This window comes from Canis aureus, chromosome 29 (assembly GCF_053574225.1).
Source record: "Canis aureus isolate CA01 chromosome 29, VMU_Caureus_v.1.0, whole genome shotgun sequence".
Classification (NCBI taxonomy): Eukaryota; Metazoa; Chordata; class Mammalia; order Carnivora; family Canidae; genus Canis; species Canis aureus.
Genome location: NC_135639.1, coordinates 6,866,348 through 6,889,227, shown reverse-complemented (window position 1 = coordinate 6,889,227; position 22,880 = coordinate 6,866,348). Strand labels below are relative to the sequence as shown.

The 22,880-nt window shown below is 48.3% G+C and overlaps 1 protein-coding gene across 8 annotated transcripts in view; it reads right to left on the bottom strand.

The window, feature by feature from the left end:
• CTBP2 (C-terminal binding protein 2) overlaps positions 1 to 22,880 on the bottom strand; it is a 157,399-nt gene that overhangs the window by 93,882 nt on the left and 40,637 nt on the right. For all 8 annotated transcript variants that reach the window (XM_077877269.1, XM_077877272.1, XM_077877271.1 and 5 more), the window contains one exon: positions 14,587 to 14,688. The gene's annotated coding sequence lies outside the window, so the exon portion shown is untranslated. The remainder of the gene's footprint in view (positions 1 to 14,586; positions 14,689 to 22,880) is intronic.

Sequence of the window (22,880 nt, the reverse complement as noted above, 5' to 3'; positions counted from 1 at the left end):
GATCCTCCGATGCACAGGACAGCCTCACAACATGGAATGATCTGCTCTAAAAGATCAACGGTGCCAGGCTGAGGAACTCCCTTTTAGGGAATCCTAAACCAAAGCCACAGAGATTCAAAGGACTAAGGATGCTAAGAAATAAGCTGGGGTCGAGTACACACAAGTTTCATCTGTCACCAACATGGGACAGAAGAGACTTCAGTGAGGTGGAAGGGACTGTTGGAGGCAAACAATGGAGTCAACTAAGTGCACCAAGAGAGCAGAGATGATGGAGAGTGAGCCCTGCCACCCCACAGATGAGACCTCGGTATGCCCAGCATTTGGGGCCAGAAGACCATCTGACCCAGTGCCCAGCCCACGGCCCAGTGCTGCTGCCACAGAAACGGAGACTCCCAGAGATCATCTGGCAACCCGAGGAAGGGAGCAGCCTGGGTGGGCGTTTAGAAGGGGCGGGGGTCCTCACATTTCCCAGCCGTGCCACCCACGGCTCTGTACCAGCTGCACACCTACCAACAAGATCTCAGAGTAAGTACCAAATCGCTCCATGTAAGAAGGTCCCTAAGTGACACAGGCAATGAGAGGGATGGACGGTCCCGGAAAGCCAAGTTTCATGGACAAGACCCTAAAACCAGTACCTGGCATCCAATGTCCCAACTCTCAAGATGTAGTGTTGGCTGAGCCTAATGGTCACTAACCAGGTGGGGGGAGCAGGGATCTCTGCATCCCCCAGGAAGTTAAAGGTCAGTCTGGTCAGGTCCCTCAGGTCTTCATGGAGTCTTTTCCTGGAAGCCCTTGGAACAGCCACCCAGAGGTGAACCAGGGGAACAAACAAAGAGGTGGGTCACTTCTTTCCTTCCCCTGTAAATACTTGAGACTTTGTTCTTGGTCCCCAATGTAAAAACAAACAAAAACACCAAACCAAGGTTATCATAACAACAAACTCAGGAATAAATAAGAACATCTGAACATTCCTTAATTACACAGCACCACTATTAGTTAACTTTTCATTACTACGGTTGATATTTCCTGCCCTTCCTTTTTTTTCTTCTGAGAGTAGATTAGAGAGAAAGACACTGAACCCAGATTTGAATCTGCACTACGGGTTAAAAAAAAAAAAAAAACAAGCCCAGAGTTAGAGAAGTGGAAAAGCAAACAAAAATGAAAAGTTATATATATATAGTAATGATAAAATTTCCTGTATGATTGGAGACCAAAGACTTAGGAAGCCAATAGTGACTGATCAATACCGCTGACTTCCCAGCTCAAAAGCAGGAACAGATCCACACACCCAAACTCGTAAGCCAAATAAAGAGCAAAGGGAAAAAAAAATTATTAGCCACTAGATTAGGCCATTAGATTAAGGCATGTGGTTGTTTACAGAGCTCACTGTAGAGAGACCCCTCTGCTAGTTCAACTTATCACAGCTCTGCCTGACAAATCCTCTCATCTGAGACAATCATATACATTAAGGTTTAAAAAAAAAGAAAGGAAGCTAACCCAGGTAAGAAATACAAAAGTCTATGTAGCATGAAATATCTCCAAGAGACTTGTTTAGTGAAATTAACTAGTGGTTTAATAGGGGGGAAAGCCTGATATACAAGAGTGCCCCAATTTCTTCAGAGAAATTAACATTTCAATCCTGTTTTTATCTAGAAGTCATTAAACTGTGCAACATGAATTATAGGAACCACAGCAGCGAATTAACTCTATTCATCAACTAAGTCCAAACACTTTAGAGTGCATCTGTAATGAAAAAATAGCTCTACATTTCTGCCTCTTCTCATTAAAGTAAACCAGTTTTCTCTCTCTCAGTATATAAAACTGTCTTCTCTTCATATAATTTATATTACCATAAGCCGGCTCACATTCTAAACTATTACACGCCTCCAATTAATTTTTGCAGCTTTTGCCTGAAAATTTAATGAGATAGTAGTGTGTGAACCTGCTGACTCTAGATTATGTGTGTGCTCCCAATATTAATGTTGGCATAATAAAATAATCTGATCCATACTTGATGAGAGCGTCCCCCATTGCCACCATGGTAAAGGTAACGCGTAAACCGGGGCCACTCGTTTTCCTCTTTTAAATCCAATTACAAAATTTACTAGTCTCAAATTAAACTGCCCCCACTCATCAACCTGGGGGAAATGAGAAGGCGGCAGTGCCGTACGTACAATTATTCCCCTCCGCTCCATTTCTATAAACGTTTCAGCCAACAGTGAGGACGGACGGCGGTTTGTCTAAGGCCTCAGCTCTGGGCCATGGAGGCTAAGAAGAGGCTGCATGTGTCAAAGCCCATCCCGAGAGGCAGCAAGGGTGAGCAGCCAGGTGAGGACAGGGGTCCAAGGAATCCCTCGCCTGATGGTCCAGCTACAGGTGTCCCCGGGGGCACACAAGCCACAAGTGGGGTCCACATCCCTTTGTGTGTATGCATGTAGACATACGTGCAGGTGAGTATTCATGTTCAGCCAGAGGGAATAGGTCAGACATGCGGACAACTCTCGGAGGGATTCAAGAGTTGGTCCTTTGTAGGGATTATCTTTTGCCCAAGGGTCCGGGTGCAAACAAAAGGGAAGAGAGGCCAAAAATGACAGCGCAGTGGCAACAGTCAAGGATCACCATCCGAAGGACCCACCATGCAGGTGCCTTCAACTGCAGTGAGATGGTCTCAGCCATCATCACTGGACCGGTGGGAAGCAGGCGGTGTTGTTCAGCCACGGAAGCTTGGGCAAAGCCTGAGCCTTACCCATGCAGGTAAGGGAGCTTCCACACGCCACCACTAGGGGCGGAGACAGGAGAATACACAGGACGGAGCAGGGCACCTGGATAGGCTTGGCTCGCAACACATCACTTAGTTGGCATCTTCGTGTTTAACAGCTCGTAGTTAAGCTGGGGAGTGAGTGGGGCAGGAGGAAGGGCTACAAGAGTCTCCGGTCCAGCCTCTCCCCTGCCTCGGCCCACACCCCAGCAGCACCTCCACAGCTCTGGTGAGCCAGCTTGTGGTCTGCTTCTGCTGAAGAGAGACACAGGCAGACAGACAGACGTGCTGGGGTCTGAGCCACCCTGCCACACTGGTCCAGCCTGGGGTCCCAGCTACTGCCAAGTCCAAGGGGCTTGTCCTTGTCTGGGGCCAATCCCCTCGGTAGGCTTAGTCTGTCAGGGATCAGAGCACCAAATCCCACACAGGAAAGTCAACGTGCTCACCTGCCTGTGAGCTATTAGCCCAATGGGAGACCCCTTCTTAGAGATGGTTTGTCTGTAAACCTGGGGGTGTACAGAGATTGTAGAACGGCTATCAAATCAACAGCAAATCAGGAACATCCAAAGTCAAACCTTTTTATACCCAATGTCTGAACAGTCTGGGAAGACACTGATGGTACACAACAGGCTAGGTGTTCAGAGCAGTCCTGGACTCGGGGTTCAAATCCCACATCTGCTCCTGCCAAGTCCCAAGAGAAGTCAATTAGCCTCCGTTATACATTAAAATCCTGAGAATAAATAAGGATATCTCGGCCCCTGCAGCCCTCGTAGGACCAGCCACGTACTTAGGGACCATGTGCTTGAGAGTGATGGGCATGCTCAGGATGCCGCTCACACGGCTTCCTTTTCAGTTGTCACCAGTGCTGGGCCATTCTGGCCCCCAAATAAAGTCACTTTCAGCTCTGCCTTCCAAGGCAAGGAAAAGCCGACAACTTATAAGCCTGAAGTCCCAGGACTTGGGCTCACTGGAGAAACCATCTCCTCCTCCTACAGGCAGCGTGGAAAGGCACAGCTTCTCACTCTCCAACAGGGAAAGACAGCACTTCCTGGCTCTGCAAACTATCAACAGGTGTGTTTATATATATAAAGGCTCCTGAATTACCAAAACCACTGCCCAAGGAGAAGCAAAACTAAGGACAGAAGTGGGTTCTGAGGACTCCTCGGGCCCAAAGTCACTTGCTCTGAATTGCTCCCTCTAGCCGGTCTGATCTAGGACAGAGGTATGTGAGTGATGGGGGCCCCGAGATCAAGGCCAACCATTCTGGATTCTTCCCAGGACCAATACCAACACACTCCAGCCAGAGGCACCCTCAAAATAGGATTCTACAAAGGCTCAGGCCTAGTTCCAAAGCACGGAGAAAAGCCCCGCAAATTCCATACCGCCAAGCCCTGGAGAAGACACAGTATGTCTCTCAGCAAGGTCACATACAGACCGTGAAAACCTTCTCCTATGTTGAAGAACGGAAGCTATTAACTATGTTACTGGCAAGCACAGATGTTGTCTATATCTAAAAATTCCCAAATAGATCAATTAGCATATTATAAAGAATTTACTTTCATTTTCCCTTGGCAGATCATAAAAGCCCAAACACAACTCTCAGTTTGAAACTGACAAGTGCATATAGCAGAAGATGCTCTATTAAATGCAGACAACAGGAAAAGTAAATGGTATTTATAATGATTAGCCACCTAATTAATTCTAAGAGTAGAATGTCAAAAGCTATAAATCCATTTCTTTGGTACCCGAAGCTCGACATCAAACAAGTCACTTCTGTGCTGAGAAGGGCAGCCCTAACATCTTCCCGACATTCACATCCAGCAATAGGCTGTCCCGCGGGTTTTCCAGGGAAGGTACTCGATTCTAGGTGAAAAAGCAACAGAAATAAATACACTTCCGTGCACGCACGCGCACACGCACCCACAGAAGCAGCAGCAGTAGATTCTGAAATGAAAACCGCTTCAATGCTACCAACACAGGTAAGTATTAACAGACCCTCCTGTGGCCACTGGCTCAGTTCAGAAGGAGAAATTCCCAGGCTCCTGCCCCCTGTCAAGCAACCTGGGGGCCTTTGTTGTTTCTTCCACTTGGCCAGGGAAGGTGTAAGCTGCAGAGTGTTCTCAGACAGACCAAAGTGTAACAACAGGATCATCCTCTGAAACTCTGTGCCTTTTCCTTACTTGTACGTTTAGAAACTACCTTCTGGGGGAGAAGAGGGTGTGAGAGAAAAGCACAGCAGAGTAAGAGCAAGAATAATACAGAACCAAAATTGATAATAGATGCAGAGTTGTCCTTCTTCCCATACTTTCTGAATTTTCTTCCTAGATTGCAAATCAAAATCTGCATTTAAATAGAATATTTTTAATGTAGAAAAGAGGAAGCCCTAGGGTACAGAGGTATTGCGTTCAATATCTATGGGCACAACATTACATTTCAAATGAGATGCGGCATTTTGAAATTTACTGAATATATTACATATTCCAAATTGTCTTGTTATTACCACTATTTTTACTCAATTCTCCTATCCTAATAGGTGTGTTTCTTTTATGACCAGGACTGTTAATAAAAGTAATGTGATATTACATCATGCTATCAATTGAATCTTGAGAAAAGATTACAACGATCCAAGGATCTCATAAGCCCCTGGCTCTGATAATTCCAGCCATTATTCAGTGTGAAATTCAAACAGTCTGAATTCATTAACATTGGTTGCTACAAATCTGCATTTTCAGACTTTGCCATAAAATGCAGGAGTCCAAACCTGGTGACCTGAATCGAACAGCCTTTCGTGGGAAGAGGCCGTCGTGCTCATGGGCCATTCCCAGCAAGGCTCTGGATGCCGGCCCTCTCCACGACTGACCCACCGCCGCTGGCTTCACACTCCATGTTCGGTCACGCTTGACGTACAGGCAAATCGCAGAGACCTTGGGCCACTGACAGGAGAGTGATGACCCGTTCCCAGTGATAAACCACATTACTAAATGGGTCTCCAGGTTGCTGGTCACATCTGGGCACAGAACCTTGACTCCAACACCTCTCTCTCCCTGTGGCTCAGATCGGCTCACCCTCGCAAAAATAAGAACTCAAATCCAATGTGCATATGTGGGAAAGACTTCAGAGAACCCTAAACCCTTCAGCCCTTGAAGAAGAAACGTCACTGCGAGGCTGACTGGATGGGGAGGTACGCCTTACTTCCAAAGTCCCAGGAGGCAACAACGACAGAAAAGTCACATGCGAGAAGTCTAGTGTTCTAGCCACCTTTCATCTAAATGTCCAAGTAACCTAGACCACGAGTATGTGTTCTCTGGCCATGGGGAAGTCCCCAGAGCTACCCCTCAAGCCATAGCATGGCTAGCTCATTTCCAAAGCTGCAAATAATGAGGAGGGTATAGGATCAGTCATCCCCACGAAACCCTTACTGTGGACCAGGTACCTGGCTAAGCCCTCCTCAGTGAGTTTCCCTGAACACCCAAACTCTTGAGATTAAGCACCACTATTCACCCCCATTTGACAGAGGGGGAACCTGAGGCACTCTGCACAGGAGGCTCCTGTCTGCCCAAAGTCAAGGCCATCAGGTGGCCCTGCAAGCATTTCCTGGCCCTGCCCACAGGACCCTCCCACCCCTGCCCCCACCATCCATCACCAGGGCCCTGGCCAAGTCTTTGCCTCTGTAACTGGACTCTTTCTTTACCTTCCCCGTACAAACATGCGGAAGAGGTGCCAAAGCCATCAGGCTGCTGGAGGGAGCGGCTGCTACGATGGAGCTCCATGCTAAAGAGCTGGGCTGCTTCCTGGCCAAGTCGAACGCTGCATCAATCTGCTCTGTTTAAACACACAGGCAGAAGGCTTTCCGGCCTTAAACAGGCCTCTGCGGTGCTGCCACTTAAGCCCGTGGGAGATCAGAGTACAAATCAATATGAATCCTCCTTCCTAGAGGAAGTTGCGATCCTACGTCGCGGTTTAGAGGTCATCTTCTGCTGTAATTAGGAAGTAGCAGGGAGTTTTGACCGAATTATGAAAAGCCAGGACTCTCGAAGGTTTTCAACAACTGTGGGGCCAGGGGTGTCAGTTCCACATGCAGGAAAATACTGGCTTGCAAATCTCCAAAGGAGGCAAAGCAGGCGGCCACCACGCTGGGTCCCTGGAGGAATTTGATACCCAGGCCATCTGTCCTTCGGTCCCAAGGGACTCGGGGCCACCAAGCTCTGGGAGACAGTTGGGCCTTCTTGCTGTCCTGAGTCCCCTGCTCAGACTTGGTCATGGAAACTGGACCTGCAAGCCCTCTTGCCAATGAGGCTACTGCAAGCACAGCACCCCAGAGGACAGCAGGGTGCAGCTGGATCCGCAAGCCACACTGAATTCAGACTCCCCACCCTACCTTCATGTAGGGGAGGGCAAGGCATGCCTTTGCCTTCCTGCCTCAGAGAGCTTGGGAACACGGCTCTGTTATCTCAGGAACACATATACCTCCCCCTGGACAGGTAGCGTACCATGCTGGTTGGCCTTCTGTCTGCAGAAAACACTCCCAAGCTAACCCTGCCTTCCAGACAGATGCTGGGATGGGTTTTGCTGCGTACGCCCAGCCATTCCACACCCCTGACCCCATCGCAGCCTGGGATCCATTCGTTCAATAAACAGTCCTGCTGAATCTGTTACATGTGGTCTGTGTATGGAGAAATAAAGGTGACAGGGGCAGGGCACAAGGCTTCTACCTCAGGAAGCTTGCGATCGTCAACTCTGGAAGGTTCCACATAATTAGAGCACTGCTCCTTAACCTTTATGATCTTCTTTCACCTGATAAGAGTCTGAAGGGTTGGCATCATCAGAGATTAAAATCCCAGGGAAAATCTGCACTCACAATGACTAAAGGGCTCACAGCAGATAACAGGTCACCTCCTGCACTCAGGGAACCCAGATAACAGGTCACCTCCTGCACTCAGGGACCCGATAACAGGTCACCTCCTGCACTCAGGGAACCCACACGAGGATCCAGCAAAGCCAGTCCCAGCAGGTGATCCTATTAAGAGGCGCACAGGAGGCCAAGGGGTGAAGGGCAGCGTGACTGGGTCTAGATCTCCCAGAACACAGAGCCTCCCAGTCCTGAGTTCCCGGACAGTGGAAACGGACACAAATGTTCAGTGCACAGAGGCTGCCAGCACTGGAGGGGCAGTCCCGTGACCCTCAACTGCCATGCCCTCGTCCCAAGTTGCCCCGGGAAGAGAGAGCCAAAGCAGCAGCCATCTGAACGGCCTCACCCCGCGCCCCATGGAAACCGATAGCCCGCGCTGCCCTGCTCCGGCTGAATTTTTCAAGGAGTTGCAGGTTACACCCTGTCCAGGCCAACAAAGGTTTCCTTTGAGTTAAACAATGTATAGCTGAACCGGAAGAGGGGAGGCGATCACAGAAAACGTGTTGGGTTACAAGGCACAGGAACCAGACAGCTTTACCACCAAGACTCCTTTTCTGCAAATCTCCCCCATGAAGAGGGAGCACGACACAGTCCGATAAATCCAGGCCCACTCCACACGGAGCAATTAGAAGCTCATGCGGGGACACCCGATCCTGTCCGCATGGAGAAAAGATCGGGATCCTTTGTGGGAGCCACTGTCGTGAGTGCACATTTATGAAGAAGTGGAAATTAAACACGGCGATCAGATGCTCAGAGCTGCTCCTCATGCACGGTTTGGGTGCTTACCCTTGCACACTAACTTTTCCCCCCTAACGTTCTATCTTTTGGCCATATGGGATTAATTTTAACGGCCCTCTCCAACTCACCCCATAGGCTGGTGGCAGTTCTTTTAAATAGTATACTGCTGAGAAATTGATTTGTTTGCTCCCCATGCCTCAAGAACCCACATAATAAAATATGTATAAATGTCACTGGTCAGGCTGCTTCTGAGAAGTCTAGGAAAGTGCTCATTTCAGCCCCCCTGCACAGGACCCCACTCATGGTACACATCCTCATGTATAACCATGGCCCCCACCCAAAAACCAACAAATTACATAGCATTTTCTTTCAAAATCTCCTATTTATCCTTAACTGGGGCAACTCTAGGGAAATGATCTTAACTGTTATGCAGAAAAAAATGAATTGCAAATGCACTCAGGTGAACCAAGACTTTATTTTTAATAGCACAGGACCAGGTAGGAGTGGCCAAGTTGCCAAAAGGAGATGAGGGGGAGGTGGGCATGGCTTTGATTGGATGGATGGATGGACGGACCAATCAATCTAGCAAAGGTACTCTGCTGGGAGCTAGCTAGGAACCTCAGGCAATAGGCCCAAGGAGAACTGGATTCTCCAGCCATTACCCAAAACCTCACTTCAGAAAATGCTTAAATCAGGATCCAGAAACTGGATTATGACAGACTCTGAAAATACCAGGGCTCTTTCGGTGTCACACGGGCTGTATGTGGAGTGTTTCATTAGCATCTGTAGCAGGGGGAGCAGAGGCTAAATTTAAAGTCACACCAGATCACACTTGAACCTGGGGAGGCAGCGTGTGTCCCTCCATAAAATCCTTGTTGGGGGCACGGCAGGAACTAGTTATAACTCAGACCACGTTAAATAAAGGTACTGGTCTAATGCATTCTAGAAGTCGTAGTAACGGTGGCAACACACATGCCCTACACAAAAATTCAAAAAAAAGAAAAACAAAAAAAACCACCTTTCCCTCTGCTGTTAATCGTCAACATAAAGTATCATCTCCTCAGACCAGCAGGGCTCTAACCCTGCAGGCCATCACCTCCTTCAGCTCCTCCCTATAATCTCCAAACACTCCCCAAGCCTCGGGAAACGTCATGGATCTGTCTGCTGCCAATCGCCTCTGGATGTCCCAGAACGTGGGCTACTGTTCCCCGCCGTCCACTGGGAGAGACCAGGGGTAGGAGAGCCTCTGTCTGGGGCTTGTCTGGGCATCCAGACAGCTGTTCGCGCAGGGGCTTGCTCTGCGCACACGAGCCCTGCACCGCGGCCACGCTCAGCCCCCACTCCATGTGGACCATGTGCTGGGGAGGGACAGGCTGGTCACACGCTAGAGAAGAGGAACGTATCGGAGACCAGGGGCCCCAGGAGTTGTCACCAACGACAACGGGGTCCTGAGATGCTGCTGGCAAAGCACATCACACTACTGCAGCGTTTCAGGGGGACACGGGGAAGCCAGAGCTTGGGCCACATGGTCAGGGTCTCCAGCCCTATCCTCTCATAGGTCCCATGTGCTGGCAAAGAGATCGGACCATCAAGTTCCTCACTTTAATACAAGAGGGATCTTGGAAAGGCAGGGGGGCCACACATCCATGTTTCCCAGCACGACACGTAGATGGGGTTCCGCGGGGTCACAACTCCTGCGCCAGCAGGGGAGAGGGTCACAGGGAACCATCGCTCCCCAGCAGCTGGCCCCCCCCCCCAGCGGGAGCACAACTCGGCAGAGGCCCACCCTGGCCGGGAACCCCGGGAAGTACAGACAAGCTTGCTTACTCTGGACACACGATGACAGAGAGAAAATTAAGACCCTGTGTTTCGTTCCGCGCCTCCCTGGCTTGGCCAACTGGCCGTGATTGGAACCAGCAGTCCTGAGGAGTGGGAGGTGGGCAACGGTACCGACAGCTGGAAACAAACCCACCAGGACGAGCCGGGGGCTGGAGGCTTGACCCGTGTGGGGCAGACAAGAAGAAACTCTTGAGAACAGAAACAGATCTCGGGCTTCTACGCAGAAGCCACACTAGGATTTTGAGGTTCTCGGGAGGAAAGAACAGGCCCGGATGGATCAACAGCTCCCAGAGAACGGCTCCCGAGTGAGCTTGGATCTGCGGCTCAGGAAATAAAATCCAAACAAGACCCAAGAACCCAGAGCCCAGCTGGGGCCCTCCTCCCTTCTCCACAGAGCTGGCTGGAGCTCCAGCAGCATCTTCCCACCCCCCAGCTCAGCCTCCTGGCTGTTTCTCATCTAGAGAGAGTTCCCCTGCAGATAGAAGGCCCTGCGAAGCCTTCTCTGATTTGTGGTTTCCGATGTTGGCAGTCTTGCCTCTGACCAAAAAACTGGAGGAGGATCACACGTCCCCAGTGCAGGCTGAGAGCTCAGGAGGACCCCGGAGGCCACAGTGCCAGGACCAACACGGCCACCCCACAGTGTAGCTGCTGGTTTTATAGAGTAGGGCAATACTTACCCTTCTGTTTTTCAGGAAGGAAATCGGTCTTGGCAGAAACAGGGCAGAGGCCCCAAAGACCAGGCAAAGGGCTTCACGGAACCCTGCTGGCCCACTGAAGCCACTCCGCAGATGGCCAGCACAGCCTGGTGCCCACGGCAGGCTTGGGTGAGGCTCTCCCCACCCGCCAGGCACATCCGTCACCGGTCCCCTGGAGACCTCAGCTTGCCGCCTTCCCGGGGGTGGGGAGCTTATGAAAGGGGTTGAGCTTTCACATCGTTATTATTATGCTCTGTCAAAATAACACTGTGCACAAGCTTCTCTGGGTGCAAGCAGCTGGATACGTTGCCACGTCTTTGCCAAACCACAGCCACCGCTACCCAGCCATCATCTTACAGAATAAAGACAACGAGCTTTGATTTGCATTTCCACTTATTTGTAGACATTCAACAAAAAGGACGCTTATTCTTCCCTAACCACCTTTGTTGCAATCGCGAGGTAACTGGGCGCTGCTGCAAATGTTAACGCTTAATAACAAAACAGCACCAGAGCAACAATGATCCATCTGAACCGACGGAGAACAAACGGTCCGGTTCTAGGAGAAATCGGCAAACCAGAGGGCACTCCGCGTAGTCATTTTAACAAACAACAACACACAGGACGAAGAGCAAAACCACAACAAAAATGCAAGATACAAAAACTTCGCATGCCATTATTCACTCATAATAACAAAATGAGACTCTGCAGGAAGAAAACTGAAAGGTTTCATTTGAAATTTATTTTTAAAAGGTCATAAACCAAAATAATGAAGTCTAGAATTAAGAAGCACATAATGCTCTTAAGTGAGGACGTACTCAAAAATATGAAGGTCAAAAAGGACGTACAAATGGTTCTAGAGCCTCAGAGGTTTGCCATTCTGAGGCTGTGGCTTTTCATGAGATTTTGTGCAAAACATCTAACTTCCTTCTCCTCTGCCCACATTAAACAAGATCTGTCTAGACCAGAGACCTCAGCAGGTGAGTTACCGGGTTGAAATCAACACGTGGTCTTTCCTCAGGCTGCAAGGCAAGCTGTCCCTCTTATGTTGCTATGTATAGACCACAGGTGGGGCTGACTGGGGAGGTGCCAAAAAAAAAAAAAAAAAAAAAAAAAGAAAGAAAGAAAAAAAAAAAAGGCGGGGGGGGGGGGGGAGGTTTACAATCTACTGGGCATAGTGACAAGCCATAGAGAAGAGTTCCAAGAGTGAACACATGCCCCTAGAGACGTGTGGGACTCCACCCTGTACTTGTGAGGGTGGTTGGGGCAAAGGTAAACTCCACTGCCAGATACTTGGGGCTGGGGGCACCAGGCCAACAGGGCTTGGTTCTAGACACGGAGAGCATCCTCCCGGCACAACAGCCATGCTCCAGCTATGGTCAACTTCAGTGTGCTACCAAACATCTCGAGCTCCTCCAAGATGTTATCAAAATGCATTTCCCCAAATTATGCCCCAAACACAGAAGTGGGAACGAGCTGATATATCAGGCTAATGTCTGAGCACGCTCAGTTCTCAGGAAAAATGTGTTATCAGGAACCGTGTTGCAATCGCATTCTGATACAGATGCAATGCTAACCGTTCTTCTCTTGGAGGTCAAGACCATCAATAAACAGGAGCCTGCCATGGTTCAACTATCAGGCGAAGTCAAATGAAAATGCTGTTACTCAACAACATTTTTGATATTTTTTAAAGTCCCTTTCATCTTTTACAATGAATTCCCACATTCTTATCTTTAGAGGAAATAGTTTTCCAACCCTGTGGTGTCTACAAAACGTACTAGGTGTTATGCTCAAGTTTTGGCTATCTAATGGAGATGTTGCCCCCACCCACCCCGCTCCGCTCCGCTCTCGCAGCCAACAGGTAAGGGTCAAGCACCTTGCAGTGAAGCACCTGGCACAAGGCACTGCCAATGGTTGGATATGGAACTGGACACCCGTGCAAGTCCAATGGATTTGCATCACTATTACCGTGACCCCGAAACCGTCTTTAGCCCCAGCACCCGATACTGAAACCAACACCCCAGGAACCCCAGGCCCACAAAGATTTTGTAACATCATCTCTGCCTGAGAATCCAGCAGACAGGATCTTAAAAGTTTCTCTTAGAAGAATGGGTGAAAGAAAGGAATTAACATTGGCCCCAAAGGCAAAACTCAGTGTCTACAGTTCAGAGTGGCTATCATGACTTAATAATAAATATACTCATTTCCCCCAAAGAATGTTCGGTATTTCTAGTCTCTCGTCCTCCCTGATGCTGAGATTCTTGGAATTGTTCCAAGACTATGGAGTCTCTTCTGATAAGCAGTCCTCTGAACTATATACTCTACTATGGCCTTTGGTCAGGCAAGCCCTCTTGGGTCACTCTCGGGAGTGGCTTCCAGACGTCCACACCAAGTTTAGTCATAAAAGACAGGGGGATCTTGGGGATCATCGTAGTCCAACTACTGAATTCACACCTACGACCTCCAAATGCCTGGAAGAGGTAACTGCTGGCAAGCAGGCCCAGGTCCCAGGTCATCTCACATCAGGATCTCCTCCTGACTCTATCCCATAGGTGGATGGGGAAACACACAGGGAGACCCTTCCCTGGGCTACAACCCTCCCTGCTCGTTAGGTTCAGGCTGTGGTTGTGTTCAACCTCCCACCCACTGGTGCTTATAGAGGAATACTGCCCTAGAGGTCTCTAACAGAGCCCAGCTCCGAGGAAGCTGGGCCAAGCCCACAGGGGTACACCTGCCCATTCCCCGAACCAGAGGCTTGATGCTATCCCTAACACTTCGGGCAACACGCCCAGGGGTTTGACAGAAAGGACACCGAGAAAATTTGCTCTCACTCTTTTTCTTGCTTTTAAATGACGCTGTTAGCTCAAGGAGAAAACATTTTTTTCCAGCAAGAGAAACATCAATCACTTCTGAGAAGTTGCCATTTTGAGACTTTGAGTAAGATGCAGGTTTTGTGAAAAATGGCAAGTGGCGTGTTGTGACTAGACCCTGGACCTCCAAACCTTGCTCTGGGTAAAGAATTGAACTACCATTGATCGAGATTTTCTCAGCCACACTCCGGAGCGAGCACAGGCAAAACTGAATGCTCTCTTCTGCACACACCCACACCCCCAGTCAAATGCACCAGAAAAAAATCATTTCATGTTCAAGACATTTCTAGAGGTTGGTAACTCTAAAAATCTAAGCTCATTAGAGCTATGCCTTCATCAGCAAACTGCTTTCTTTCTAAAGACATCCATCTACCTTTTTACTCACGCGTCTTTGGGGTGGCATGAGACTATTTCCCTAATTCATTTTTATTCTTTGTAATTAATACGTCGAGAAGTCCTAACACGACTTCCATTCTGCCTTGAGTTTCCTAGTAGTATAATTTCCGTTGACTTATCTCTGTAGAAGCAGCGACAGCAGAAACAATCACTTTACACTGAACTATATTGCTTCAGAGTTAATTACATGTATTTTGCTTTTGATAAATGAAAATACCAGATGCAATTAATTGAAAGACAATCAATAGGATCCTGCTATTAGACATCGCAATGAAACATCCAGAGCCTGCTGGCAATCCATAGTCATCAACTAATTGAAAACGCATTCCAGAGGGGTTTTAAAAAACCTGAGCTTTTACCTGGAGATATTTTATAATAACTCACCAATATAAATCTGTCCACAAACTATAGTTCACACGATGGGCTGTCCGTCTTCGTAAGGGAATCCAGCTTCATTGGTTCAAAACCATTTAAGGCGATGAAAGTCTGAAAGTACAATGAATTGGGTCAGTGGAGCTGAAGCAGTGATTTTTTTTTTTCCTGTTGTTTACATCTAGCCATTCCTTAATTGCATTTTTCCAATGCCTTCGATTCTAAGCTACCAGAGGTTATTAAATGGTTTCATTAAAAATACTATTTGTCTTGCTTTAGTCACACACCAGATCAAATTAAACAGTAGAGCACCAGAACAAATGAACCCTTTCCATCTATTTTGACACAAAGCCAAGTGTGCAAGACCAGAAGGTGATATTGTGTCATCACCGTGAAAATGTCATTTACATCTCTTTACATCTCCAAGTAGCAAGCAAAGGACAACACAATCAATACCTGCAAGCAAAAAGTATTACCAACTGTTTGAGAAATATGGAAGTATAAAGTGCAATTCATAAGCCCATGGTTTATAAGTGCTATTAGCATAAATGCTGACAACTGTTAATCCACTGTAACTCTGATTAACGGTTGCAGTTGTCCATTAATAGAAGGCATTTTAACTTACTACTGAAATTGATTACTCAGTTAAGAATTCAATCCTAATGTTCAATAAAATTGCACTTTCTTGGCAAATGCAATATGAAATGAGGTGATGCATTAAACAGCACTCACATTTATTTTACTATACAAGGGACGAAGAGGAAATCTATTGCGGTACCATCGCTTATCTGAACCACTTCCTATATGCACGGAGTCATAAGAGGGGCAGGTGGGGAAGGTACTCCTGGGGCAGGCAGCACAGGCAAGCACCCGGACGAGTGTGTCCAAGTGCCTCTTCGGTGACTTTCCCATGAAGAACAGACAGGATTGCAACACTGCACTTGTCATGCAACCTGACTATCCATGTTTCAAGGTAGTATTTCTCAAGTCCCGTGAGAAAGGAGAGCTACGCGTCCTGGAAATGAACTGTTGCAGCCAACCCTGACCATTCCCAAGCCCATCTTATAATCAATCAGGATTCAGATGGTTGATTAATATTTCAAAAAGGGTATGATATCACGGAAACCAGCTTCCCGGCTACATTCTACTTTCAAACCATTCGAGTCTTGGGAAGCTAGAGTTTGTGTGTGCTAAGAGTTTCTTAATATACTTTTTCCTCCTTTAATTTTTTTTTAAAGTAGGTTCCACAACTAGCATGGAATCCAACGAGGGGTCTGATTTCACGACCCTGAGATCAAGACCTGAGCCAAGGTCAAGAGTCAGATGTTCAACCAAGACACCCAGGTGCCTCACTTTCTCCTCCTTTAAAACAATGGGGTCATCTCTTAGCATAACCAATCCTGTGGCATAACCTGCTCAATAACACAGCCAGTCAGAGAAAGGAACCACTGGGCCTCCTAAGTCCATCCACTACCCATTCAAAAGAACCTATTTGTGTTCTCTATTCAGCACAACATAGCAGAGGATCTGGGTGCTCCAACATCAGCCAGATCCCACAATAAAACTAGAACTGAGTCAAGGGCCGGCACGGTTCTGTACAACTAGCCGGAAAAAGGGGGACCTCTATAATCAGGGTATGATTTACCATACCTAGTAACTATCCTGAAATTTTCAGGAGGCCAGAGCTTGCCTAGCTAACTCCTGTGCACCCTTCAAAACCCATCTCCTAGATATCTTCTGTAACACCTTTCTGCTCCAGCTGCCAGGCTGTTTCATACCCTGACCATCTCCAAGTCTCTTCAGTGTTAAATGTCTTGATCCCATGTGATTCATATCTAAATTTCTCCAGGTGTGGACCATAGCTGAAAAAAAAATCAAATATTTAACTAACTGTATAACAGAATCTATATCCTCAGTCTAGTACTGCTTGTCCTAGTAGGTCACAGGCTCCCATTTCATTCCTGTTTCCAGCACTTACACAACAGACAACTGAATGTATATGGATACATATAAATGATGCGTTTCCAAAAACGTGGGGAAATTATACACACATCTGACTCTTGGATGACATGGGAGTGAGTAAAGTGTGCGGGTCCACTTATACGTGGATTTTTTCCAACAGAGTACAGTCCTGTAAACGTTATTTTCTCTGATGATTTTCTTACTTTTTTCAAGCTTGCTTTATTATAAGAATACAGCCCATAATACAAGTAACATACGAAACGTGTCAATCGACTGTTTATATCATTATTAAGGCTTCTAGTCAATCATAGGTTATTGGTAATTAAGTTTGGGGGGGACTCAAAAGTTCTATGTGGATTTGACTGCACGGGGCGGGGGGGGGGTCCCCAAGTAGTTCAGGGGTTGACTATGTAACAATAGGAAGAGCTCCCCTTTGGAAAGGAAGGAGGGAAAGAAAAGCTGTTGGGGAGGTGAAATTGAGCAGAGTGTAAAGAGACTTCTTGTTTTTAAAGGAAGGTCTGAAGAAAAATATACTAACAAGGTAACATTTTACCTGGGGGGTTAGATTTTTACTTTAAGATACTTCATAGTGAAACTAAAAAGAGAACAGACAACTCTGCCCTTTTAGAAGGCTTCACAGAGGAGGTGACAAATTCAGGAGAGCCTGCGATGGCCCAAGCCGACAGGGACGACTTAGTAGCAGCAGATCGAGAACATGAAAAAAGGTTTGGAAGACTGCCAGGATGTTGAAAGCCGGGGCCCTCTGTTACTTGGAGGTGAAAAGAAGTACTTTTAAAAGCCAGAGCCCCAGAGGGCACCTGGGTGGCTCGGTTGGGTGTCTGCCTTCCGCTCGGGTCATGATCCAGGGGTCCTGGGATCGAGTCCCCCATAGGGTTCGTGCTTAGCTGGGAGCCTGCTTCTCCCTCTCCCTCCCGCTGCTCCCCCTGCTTGGGCTCGGTCTCCGTCAAATAAATAAAACCTTCAAAAACAAACAAAAAAACAACAACAAAAAACACACAACCATGAGCCGCGGAAAGGCTACGAATCCACAGACCCCCGTTTCCGTGCATACTCGAGGGCAGCACAACGCACCAGAGTGCCACGCAGACCCGTCACGATTTAGAACTTTCAGGAGGATGCACGAAGGCACAGGAAGGACTTAGCGTAAAATCACCACAGCTCCTACACAGGCAACCTCGGGCCCAAGCAGGGGTCCCACTGAGGGCCTTGGCCACGGTGGGTGAATGCATCAGGTCGGGGTGAAAGGCTCCTATTTTTCGCCTGTGCCATCACCTGGGCGAAGCTATTCCACATCCCGTGGCAAGTGTGTTCCACCCACCTTTGGGGAGTCATGGGGCATGCACTCGCGAGCACCCCGCCCACACAGGAGGGGACAGCAGCACCCAAAAATCTGGGGGAGCATCAGCCAGGCCATGTCCTGGGGCTGCCTACAGATGGGAACAGACAGTTCAGGACACATGGCCTAGAAGGAACTTCTCCTGGATTTCTAGTTCCTTCTACAGGAAGTCAGGCCTATGAAAGTTACTATTAGGTATACAGTTAAGTAAGATTACTTTTCTGAGCCGGAATGAGATGGAAACCTGGGAAATCTGCGAAGAGCCAGACCAAGCTCTACAAAGGTTGGTGCAGCAGTGGGCCCGCGAGGCTCTGTCCTGGCTCATTCCAGAAGGACCTGTCCTGCCTCAACTTCAGTGTCTTTCCCAAGAGCTCCTGTGCCCTGCCCTCCAGCATCCAAACTGCAGTGAGGGGAGTACACGGCAGCTCAGCCTTGGCTCTCCCACCCTCCCACCTGCCGCATCCTCCACGGAAAAGGCCCACTGACTGCACTTGCTCCGTGTGTTACTTCGCACGCTACTTCGTACATCTCAGCTTTAATGTGTCACACCAGCTCGTGTTACCACTTGGGGCCGACCTGAACCCCATCTGGATTCTCTGCTCTGCCTCACATTTGGGTCATCGAGGCTTTAAAATGCCCATCCTGTCCTGCCATGGGTGGTGGGGGCTACAGGAGGGACCCACAGAAACAAAAGCCGTAAGCTTTCTCTTAAGAGAAAGGAAGAGCTCCCCTTTGGAAAGGAAGGAGGCTCCCAGGGGAGCCCCTCATGACCCGAAGGTCCGTGGGTCCACTCCTCATGCAAGACCTGTTTCAATCTACTCTCCCCTCCTGCTGCAGACTGAGGCCCCTATCACTGTTCAATGTGAGAGGGCAGTGACCCTTAGCGATGGGACCACAATAGGGACGTGAAGGCACAGAAAGGGGGTGCCAGCCAGGGGCTTTCCCTGATACACACAGCAGGTCCCCTCAATAGTCTCAAGTTCAAAGGCAATAGACAAGGAAAAGCCTCAGGCAGACGTGGAACCCAGCAGCTCATAGAGAACCCAAACGCCTTGTAAAACAGACCTGCCTGGGTCACAAGTCCTTCTGGACCAGGTGGATGAACACATGCCAACACCAGGAGAGCATCTCACAGGATGCCATGAGCGCCCTGGGCCCCTGTTCCACGATGACAAGGGATGGGCACTTGGTTCTGTCTCCACACGGGGTCCTATACTTACCAGTCCCTGGTTCACACCCTGGCCACCTCGGCTGTTCTCTCAGGGCAAGAGCTCCCATCTCCAGTTGGCCCACTCTCTTCAGGGTCACTATGAGCTTGTGGGGGGCAAAGCAACCCGCCAAGACTAACGAGATGGCATCAGGGCTCCCCCAGCAGCCTGGGCAGAGCCAGGCGATGGATCTACATGCCTGGGGAGCTGCTGAGGAGCAACATGGGGGCAGGACAGGCCAGCAGTAGGGGTGCGGGGGGGCGGGCAGCCTTCTGCCTCTGAGCACGAGGGGCCACAGATGGGATCTGCGCTCCAGTCAGGATGCCAGGCCAACTGCAATATACAGCCCAAGTGGCCCAGGATGGCACCCCCACCCCTCTGCCCACCCAGACTTCAATTGTTAACTCATCCCAGAAAGGCCCAGCCCACCGGCATGAAGCAGTACAGAATTCTGGTTTAGCTGTTACATGGGAAAAAGTAAGGAAAGAACAACGTTCACTGAAGAGCAAAATGTTCCCTGCACGTCGGTCACGAAAGAATTAACACGGTGTGATCTGAGATGCCATCACCTCGGCGCAGCCAGGTTATTCCTCCCCAGGATTCAATTCCACTCACTATTGCCTAATAATAAATAAACCATATTAATTAGCTTTGAAACAATTAGCCTTTATTCATGGGAAGAAAAAAAAAAAAAAAAAAACAAAACCCACAACCCTGAAAGCTAATTCTTTCCAGGTCCCCATACAGCCCACGTTGGCATTGAGACACTTAAGGTCAAATCAACACTTCGTTATAATCCCACGATGTCCAAGAGTTTCAGCTTCAATAAGAAAAATGCCCTCCAGGCAGAAACTTTACATACACAGTCTTTGTGGAGAATGTTTATGGAAATTTTGTAATATTAAATATGTTCAAGCTGGTTTTAAGTTTTAAGAAAGTTAAAGGCCCAACAGCCAAGATTTTAAAACTCTTGTCTTCAAATATAAGGGCAAGCCAGTGGAAAACTGTAAGGGAAGCACTGGAACTCTGCCATTTTTTTAAGGAAAACAAAATAGGATATTTTCTCAGTGTTGTCTCAGATGTAGTCAATTAATTTGTCCCTTTCTCTGCTTTGTTTTCAGGGTTTTTTTTTTTGTTTTTTTTTTTTAAACTTCTGTGTCCTATAGAGCCTGAAGATTTGAGAGCGGCTAGGTGGGCAGGAGAGCACAGCCCTGTAGCATTAGCTGGGCGCTGCACAATGCTCCGACTCCAAGCTAGTGCGCTGGAGAAATAAACAGGAGGAGAAATAAACAAGAACACCAAGTAATTCCACTGGAGAAATAAGCCAGGACATGAAGGTGCCAGGTGGGGGGTGAGCTGCGGGGGTGGTACTTGGAAACAATTGTAAAAATGACCAGGGAAAGCAAATTAATAAATGGGAGCTGATCAGGCCTGGCACAGGCCAAGGTTTTTTTGGGGGAAAAAAGTAGATCCATAAGCATCAACCCCCCACACACAATGACGTCATTTTGTGAATTCAAGCTGTGTTCCCACACCCCAAACTGCCCAGCTGGCCAGGGGAGGGAAGGCAGCTGGCCTGAGCAGTCTGACCCTCTCAGCTCACAGAAGCCCGTAGGAAAAGTCAGACAAGCCGTGAAGCTGCTTTGTTAACTCTGAAAAGACCAGAGGAGCGGAAGGAATCCTTGCCAGGGGTCCAGGACCCCCTTCAGATCAGCCTGGCTCACAAGGAAGCCCGGCCACTGAGGCCTCTGCTGAAAAGTACCAGGACCCAGTTTCCAGCAAGGGAGGAAATGAGATGATGACCCCCCGTGGCAAGTCAGAGACACCTGTAGGTGGCTTCCTGTGGTTCCAAATAGTTAACAGGAAACTATAGGCCAAGGCACATACTCCTCTGTATTCTAGGGCCTGGAACCTGCCAGGAGTGTAAGCAGACATGGGTTCCCTGAAGACAGAGCCCACCTGGTGGAACCACTAACCCATCAGGGCATCTGGTAGGGAGGCCCTTGGCCTGAGCTTTCTCCCTGGTAGGGTGGCGGGCTCCGAAGAGGAAGAGGTTCTATCTAAATGCCTTTCCTCCAGGTATCCCATCTAAAAACCCCATGTGATGAAAGGGCAGGGGGAAGCAGAGGGGTCTCCTGATGCTCACGACATCGAACTTACAGGCTGACAGTCTTTAAAATAAAATCCACTGATGAGAAAGCAGAATGTTGAAGAGTCAGAGAGCCAAACAACTCCACATGCTGCTGTGGGAATATGAGGGCTCCTTTTCTGAGAGATTTAGATTTCATCCTTCACCCCATTTCCAGCATTTACATAACAATAAGAAACCATCTAAGATGCCCCCAACAGCTAGATAACTCTCTCTCATGAAACACAACAGATACACACCTACATCTGCTGTGCCTGTATACCATACACTTACACCACCTGTATCAAAGATTGGCTCAAAAAATATTTAAATATTTAACATAGGAAAAATACTTATAGGTTAAGTGGAAAAAGAAGTATGAAATACATAGAATAATCCAATCATAACTTTAAATAGCCATTTTTGGGACACCTGGGTGGCTCAGTGGTTGAGGGTCTGTCTTCGGCTCAGGGTATGATCCCAGGGTCCCGAGATCAAGTCTCTCATTGGGCTCCCTGCATGGAGCCTGCTCCTCCCTCTGCCTGTGTCTCTGCCTCTGTGTCTCTTATGAATAAATAATTTTTTAAAAATGGTTACTTTCATTTTTTGTATATACTTAATATGAGACAATTTATATTCAAAATGTTATTTCTCTACACTAAGTTTAAAGGGTTTTTTTTTTTTTTTTTTTTTAAGATTTTATTTGTCAGAGAACACAAGCAGGCAGAGGCAGACAGAGAAGAGTTTCGATCCCAGGACCCTGAAATCATGACCTGAGCTGAGCCAAAGGCAGAAGCTTAACCGACTGAGGTGATTTTTTAAATCTAAGTCTTTCGGATTCTGAAAATCATTTCATTTTCTTCATTCTTTGCTCTTTTCCATTTCCTGCAAAGAACAGAACATGTATAGTGAAGATGCTGTGGGTTCTCTGTCAAGATGGGGTGGGTGGGGGGGTGTCCTGATGCTGGGAGGTGAGCTGGGGATATAGGACAGGAGGCCCCAAGTCACGGCAGCAACTATCTAGGTGGGTTTCGAAGCAAGTAAGGTAGCTCCCACATCCTGGTGCAAGTTCAGCCTGCAACGGGGTATCCCTCTTGGGGATTCCAAAACATAAGTTTGAATTCCAATGGCCAAGCAACCTAAGCCAGAGAATCCATGGAAGGAGGGAGGGAGACACCAGCATAGCAGGGGGTCCCTGGGCTCCAGGGGGGAGCTGGCCACCCACCCCCACCCACCTGGGCCTCTGGAGAACGACGCAGCTCTGGCCGGGAGAGCAGGGAAGACGGCTCAGCAGGCTCTGCCAAGGTCTTGGCCACAGATCAGACCACGGAAGAATGAACGGAGAAGCACTGGAGAATTTAGAGTGGAGTCCTCAACCCCTAGAGAATTACTTACAAGAAGAGCGATCAACTTTCAATAGCAACAGTACTAATCAATGGGCTCCATGCGGAATATTGAGCAGGGCAGTGGAGTGGGTAAAATTCATGCGGACAGTTAACAGCCCGTCAGGCCCCTGCTGTCCCTCCCCACCCCCGTCCTCACCCCCACCCCTTTATAGACCAGAGAAGCCAATCACTGCTGTGCTTGTTTTGTAACTGGTTTAGCTGGTCAGCTCCACACCAGCAAGAACACCGTGGATTTTAACGTTGTT